Source organism: Balaenoptera musculus, chromosome 8 (genome assembly GCF_009873245.2).
Source record: "Balaenoptera musculus isolate JJ_BM4_2016_0621 chromosome 8, mBalMus1.pri.v3, whole genome shotgun sequence".
Classification (NCBI taxonomy): Eukaryota; Metazoa; Chordata; class Mammalia; order Artiodactyla; family Balaenopteridae; genus Balaenoptera; species Balaenoptera musculus.
In genome coordinates, this window is record NC_045792.1 from 55,898,188 (window position 1) to 55,904,187 (window position 6,000).

Below are 6,000 nucleotides of genomic sequence, written 5' to 3' on the forward strand. Positions count from 1 at the left end.
GCGGAGCAACTGGGCCCGTGAGCCACAACTACTGAGCCTGCGCGTCTGGAGCCTGTGCTCCGCAACAAGAGAGGCCGCGATAGTGAGAGGCCCGCGCACTGCGATGAAGAGTGGCCCCCGCTCTCCGCAACTAGAGAAAGCCCTCGCACAGAAACGAAGACCCAACACAGCTAAAAATAAATAAATAAAATTTTTAAAAAATCTATTAAAACAATTCTTTTTCAATTAAAAAAATTTCCCCTCACATTTTATTACGAAAAATTTCAAGCGTACAGAAAAGTTGGAAGGATTGTACAGTGCACACCCATATATTCATCACCTAGGTGCTGCAATTAACATTTTTGCTATATTTGCTTTATCACATATGTATCCATCCCTCTATCCACACAACGATGCATCTTTTGATGCATTTCAAAGCTACTTGCAGACATCAGCACACTTCACTCCTTAACACTTCACCAACAGGTTTTTTTTCCAGCTTTATTGAGAAATAATTGACATACATCAATGTATAAGTTTAAGGCATACAACATAATGGCTTGATTTACATACATCATGAAATGGCTTGTGGTAATCAAGAAATGATTACCACAAAAGGTTCAGCTAACATCCATCATCTCATATAGATACAAAAAAAAGAAAGAAAAAAATTTTCCTTGTGATGAACAGTTTTATTTTAAATCTGAATAGTTTGCCTCCATTTAAAAATCAGATTTCTCTATAAAACTAGGTTTTCTTAAAAATATAGAAAAGTCTAGCAAAATACTGGGCCCACATTTCCTCATAGCAGCACTCTCCTTCCCTGTTATATGGAAAAGGGTTTTTCAATGTGCCAAGGTCTCTGGCAGCTTCACTTACTTATTGTCTGGTCCTAGAAGCCATTTGAGCTTTTCCCCAGCACTGAAACAACTCTGATGCTGAGCTCTGTCCTATAATCATGGAATTAACAGAGTTCTGGGGGGAGCTGTACAGAGGGACCAGGGAAGATAGAAAGAATTGGATGAACCAAAAAGACATGCTGTGGACCTGCTGTACCTTGGTGATGGATTGAGGTTGAGGGGGGAATTGAGAATGACACCAGGGGTGGATGCTTAGTGACAATGCTCACTGAGGTAAGGAAATCAGGAACAGGCTTTTTTCTCCATGTGTCATCTCTCTCTGTCACTTCCTCTAGGATTGGGCCTCTCCTAGTTGCTCCCATAACTATAACACTCATCTCACTGGGTTGGAATGGCCTGTCAATACATTTCTCCCACTAGACTGTAAGCTCCATAGGAGCCGAGACCAAGCCTGTTTTGTTCATTACATCCAGAGTCTAAGATATGGCCTGGCTCAGGCCCAGTGTCAATCAAAGTTTGATTATCAAGCAAATCAATGCATGAATTCTAGATCACTTTTTGGTTGTGTGGTTCATATGAATTTGCTTACAAGTGCCATATCTTACCTGGGTTGCCCACAAAACCAACTTGTAGAGACTCAAAGCTGAGGATCAGACCATGGCAAGTTCTTTGAGGTAAACGTCACCTCTGGAGTCTCCACAGTAGCTCATCTGCTGCCCTTCCCCAATGACACAAGAGGATGCCTGCCTGGGTATTGTCCTCTGGTCCCAGGAGAAAGCCCATGAAGGAAACGTTTATCTTTACCATAATGCCTTTCACTTTATCTAACTATTATTAAGACATTATATTACTCAAAATAACACTGTAAAAATAATAGTAGTCACAATACACTGAATTTTTTTTTTAAATTTTATTTATAGCTGTGTTGGGTCTTCGTTTCTGTGCGAGGGCTTTCTCTTGTTGCGGCAAGTGGGGGCCACTCTTCATTGCGATGCGCAGGCCTCTCACTATCGCGGCCTCTCTTGTAGTGGAGCACAGGCTCCAGACGCGCAGGCTCAGTAATTGTGGCTCACGGGCCCAGTTGCTCTGCGGCATGTGAGATCTTCCCAGACCAGGGCTCGAACCCGTGTCCCCTGCATTGGCAGGCAGATTCTCAACCACTGCGCCACCAGGGAAGCCCCTTTAATTTTTTTTTTTTTTTTTTTTAAAAAGGCCATATTGTAGGATTTCCTTTTTTATTTATTTATTTATTTTATTTATTTATGGCTGTGTTGGGTCTTCGTTTCTGTGCGAGGGCTTTCTCTAGTTGCGGCAAGCGGGGGCCACTCTTCATCGCGGTGCGCGGGCCTCTCACTATCGCGGCCTCTCTTGTTGCGGAGCACAGGCTCCAGACGCGCAGGCTCAGTAATTGTGGCTCACGGGCCTAGTTGCTCCGCGGCATGTGGGATCTTCCCAGACCAGGGCTCGAACCCGTGTCCCCTGCATTGGCAGGCAGATTCTCAACCACTGCGCCACCAGGGAAGCCCCTTTAATTTTTAATTTTTATTTTTTTTGGCTGCGTTGGGTCTTTGTTGCTGCGTGAGGTTTTTCTCTAGTTGCAGTGAGTGGGGGCTACTCTTCATTGCGGTGTGTGGGCTTCTCATTGTGGTGGCTTCTCTTATTGCGGAGCATGGGCTCTAGGCACGCGGTCTCAGTAGTTGTGGCACACGGGCTCAGTAGTTGTGGCGCACGGGCTTAGTTACTCCGCGGCATGTGGGATCTTCCCAGACCAGGGCTTGAACTCGTGTCCCCTGCATTGGCAGGCAGATTCTTAACCACTGTGCCACTAGGGAAGTCCTGAATTCTTTTTTTAAAAAGAATATTTATTTATTTATTTGGCTGCACTGGGTCTTCGTTGCGGCATGCCGGATCTTCGTTGCCATGTGCAGGATCTTTGTTGCAGCATGCAGGGTCTTTAGTTGCAGCATGCAAACTCTTAGTTGCGGCATGTGGGATCTAGTTCCCTGGCCAGGGATCAAACCCAGGCCCCCTGCATTGGGAACTCAGAGTCTTAGCCACTGGACCACCAGGGAAGTCCCTACACTGAATTCTAATTAAAACTTGGGACCGTGAGGGAATTCCCTGGTGGTCCAGTGGTTAGGACTCTGTGCTTTCTGTCAAGGGCCCAGGGTTCAATCCCTGGTCAGCTGTTCGGCGTGGCGGGGGGAAAAAAATAGATATCTGACTTTGGGACTTCCCTGGTGGTCCACTGGTTAAGACTCCTCGCTTCCACTGCAGGGGGCGCAGGTTCGATCCCTGGTGAAGGAACTAAGATCCCGCAAGCTTCACAGTGTGGCCAAAAAAAAAAGTTGGGACTGCGAGAGTGACTTAATCTCTTCCTGGATATCCAAAATGTAAACAAGGTTTAGTCAGTTTGGCCCTTCATGCCACAGGAGCGTACCTGGAACTATGAAGAGAGGGCGACATGTCTGTGAGTGCCACACAGGTCCTGTCCTGAAATTCCTAAAAATCAAAGGTGAGACTTGCCTGGTTGAATGAATATAGCCCACAGTTTTGGAGAACAGTTTAGTCACTTGAAGACCAGTGAAGCACAGTGGAATCTCATAGAAAGCATTTAACACATGTGGATCCAACTAGAGGATCTTGGCAAAAAAAGAAGAGAGAATTTAAATAGAGTGAGTGAAGGGACTTCCCTGGTGGTGCAGTGGTTAAGAATCCGCCTGCCAATGCAGGGGACATAGGTTCGAGCCCTGGTCCGGGAGGATCCCACATGCCGCAGAGCGACTAAGCCCATGGGCCACAACTACTGAGCCTGCACTCTAGAGCCCGCCAGCCACAACTACTGAGCCCGCGTGCCACAACTACTGAAGCCCGCTCACCTAGAGCCCCTGCTCCGCAGCAAAGAGAAGCCACTGCAATGAGAAGCCCACGCACCACAACGAAGAGTAGTCCCCGCTCGCCGCAACTAGAGACAGCCCACGCGCGCAGTAATGAAGACCCAATGCAGCCAAAAATAAATAAATAAATTGAGTGAGTGAAGGTGGGTGTGCCTGCCTCCCTGCTCAGTGAGCACGTGAGGTGGGAGGACAGAGGAGCTCTTCTGCTTAACCAGGCTGTGTAGGTCTTGCTTCCCGAGGACCTCTCCTGGGGTGAGCATCTAGCTGGGCTGAGTGTTCAACGATTTATGTTTTTTTCCTACAAGACCTCTGAATAAGCCAACAACTTTTTCCAGTGTTCAACTGAAGAACCAGGGATCTGTGCCAGTCCTGGAGAGAAAACTGGATTGACAGAGAGAGGGTAGGTACATCAGTCTCCACTAGACGAAGCAGTCCCCAACCTTTTCGGCACCAGGGACCAGTTTCATGGAAGACAATTTTTCCATGGACAGGATGCGGGGGGAATGGTTCAGGCAGTAACGTGAGTGATGGGGAGCGGCAGATGAAGCTTCGCTGGTCCACCGCTCACCTCCTGCTGTGCAGCCCGGTTCCTAACAGGCCGCAGACTGATATTGGTCCAGGGGTTGGGGACCCCTGCACTAGAGCACCTCTTAAGAGATTATTGTTTTAGGATAATATCGACTATATTTGGTCATCACTTCCTTTAGATAATAACGTCTCCAAGCGAGATACAATGATGCCATCACATTCTCAACGATTTGATTAAAATTCATCAGTGACTCACTCTGGGCCTTGAACTGAGTCTCTGGATATCAAGAGAACAATACTATAGAATAAATTTTTAAAGAACTTTAATTAATTAATTAATTAATTAATTAATTTATTGGCCTCGCTGCATGGCTTGTGGGATCTTAGTTCCCCAACCAGGGATCGAACCTGGGCCCATGGCAGTGGAAGTACTGAGTCCTAACCACTGGATTGCCAGGGAATGCCCCAAGAATTTAAAAAATTTATTGTTTTGTATCATTGCTAAAAGACTCACACTTCTGTTACCCCTAATTCCGATAAAAATAAGATCCAGTGTACAGAAGGGTGTGAGAAAGAGAGCATCCTCACCCTGTAGGTGGGGTGTAAACTGGGCTTCCTTTGGGAAGGCAGCTTGACGGTACCTACTCTAACTTAAGATGTCAATTCCCTTTGGCCCAGCAAATATGTTCATTTTTATCTACTCCAGAGAAACACACAAATGTAAATGAAAGTGGTGCAAGAATGTTTATTATGGTATTATTAGGAACAATGAAAACATAAATTAAAAACAGCCTGAAAGCCCTGCAGTAGGGAAATGGTTATGGAATATTATGTAGTGATTAAAAAGAATGAGGTGAATATATGTATGTACGTGAAAAGAGCACCAAGAAATATCACTGTGACCAAACTTATTTTCAGAACAATATGGACTGTGTAATATTTACGTACAATAAAATAAAATGGATATGCATATAAACACATAGGAGGATCTATACCCAACCGATAGATAACTAAGCTTACTTGGGGAATTGCAATAGTATTGGGGGAGCTTTAGGGGCAATTTACTTTATTGCTTGACTTTTCTTATAATAAAATATTTTCATGTATCACTTGTGAAATTTTTTTTTTTATTTTTTGGCCATGCCACACGTCATGCAGTACCTTCCCCGACCAGGGATCGAACCCGTACCCCCTGCATTGGGAGCGCAGAGTCTTAACCACTGGACCACCAGGGAAGTCCCACTTGTGAAATTTAAAATGAATAAAAATGGAAAAATATTCAAGGGCCGCATACAGATAGGATTTCTGATCACGTGGCTTGTGAAACAATGTGAATGTCCCAGCCTCCAACACCAAATCCCATAATCCTTTCTTCTGGAAGCTCAGGATAAAGAAAAGTTTATTCTCTTAATCAGACTATAAATCTGTACTGTCCCATATGGCAGCCACTGGCCTCGCAGGGCTACTGAGCACTTGAAATGTGGCTGGTCTGAGTGGAAAAGGGCCATAAGTGTAAAATACACTCCAGACTTCAAAGTATAAAAAAAAAAAAAACTCAACAATTTTCATATTGGTTACATGGTGAAACAATAACATTTTAGATACGTTGAGTTAAATAAAATATGCTATTATAGTTAAGCTCACCTGTTTCTTCTGCTTTTTTTTTTCATGTGGCTACTAGAAAATTTAGTTACATATATGGCTTCCACTAGTGGCTCTTATATTTCCCTTGGATA